The 805-nt window shown below is 53.4% G+C and overlaps 1 protein-coding gene across 1 annotated transcript in view; it reads left to right on the top strand.

The window, feature by feature from the left end:
* The first annotated feature begins 204 nt into the window (after window positions 1-204).
* Window positions 205-805, top strand: part of LEF1 (lymphoid enhancer binding factor 1) — a 135062-nt gene continuing 134461 nt past the window's right edge. Inside the window, exon 1 of the mRNA XM_015426293.1 lies at window positions 205-290. The gene's annotated coding sequence lies outside the window, so the exon portion shown is untranslated. The remainder of the gene's footprint in view (window positions 291-805) is intronic.

The following is an 805-nucleotide window of genomic DNA, read 5'->3' as shown; positions in this document are numbered from 1 at the left end:
GATTGCGATGGCGCGCTAATTGGATCGAGAAGCGCAGCTGCTTCGCCTGACAGGCGGCTGCCGGCACCCGGTTTGGCGGAGTCTTCTTCGGGGAGCTGCCTTTGGTTATCTTTGGCGAAGTCACCTTTCTCCTGTCAGACAAGAACTTCTCTCTCCCCCCCGGTCTTCCTCACCTGAAGGATTGTCCTATCCCGTTTGCAAATACGGTTCTCCTTCTTGGAGAGAGCCGAGAAGAGCAGAAGCCGGCCAAGAAGAGAACTCCTGGCAAGGGACAAAGGCCGAGAGCCCTGGTGTGTGTCTGCGCCTTTCCTTTCTTCTTCCGCCCTCAACACCCCCCCTTCTCCCCCTCCCCGGTGAAGTTTCACTCTGGCGTTTTGCTTCCATCTCTGGGGTGTCGAGAAAATCTCCAGCCACGCACACCCCCTTCCTCGTTTCCAGAAGGAGCTAATCGACGCTGAGGTTCTCCAGCTGAATCCCTCGACTCTAGTGAAAAGTTCTGCTTTTAAACCGGACATTGATCTTTTCTGAACTTTATAAAAGAAAAAGAGAGAGATACAGAGGGACGAACCGGTGGGCTGCTGAGGGAATTGGTCCTCCCTCTCTCGCTCTCAAAAAAAGAGAGAGAGAGAGAACACAGACAAAACAGAACTGTGGAAGGGACACAAACTTGCCCAGAGTTTCTTGTCCTCTGGTACTACAGACACAACAAAAACCGGGGGGGAGGGAGGGAAGGGATGGCGCGTGTGTGCCTTTTCTCTCCCCCCCCCCCCGTTTTTTTAAAAAAAACCAAAACAACAGAGCCCGC

The sequence above is a fragment of the Gekko japonicus genome, unplaced genomic scaffold, assembly GCF_001447785.1.
Source record: "Gekko japonicus isolate JY-2015 unplaced genomic scaffold, Gekko_japonicus_V1.1 scaffold173, whole genome shotgun sequence".
Lineage (NCBI taxonomy): Eukaryota > Metazoa > Chordata > Lepidosauria > Squamata > Gekkonidae > Gekko > Gekko japonicus.
The sequence above is the reverse complement of the archived record's forward strand: the minus strand, read 5'-3'. Positions and strand labels throughout refer to the sequence as shown.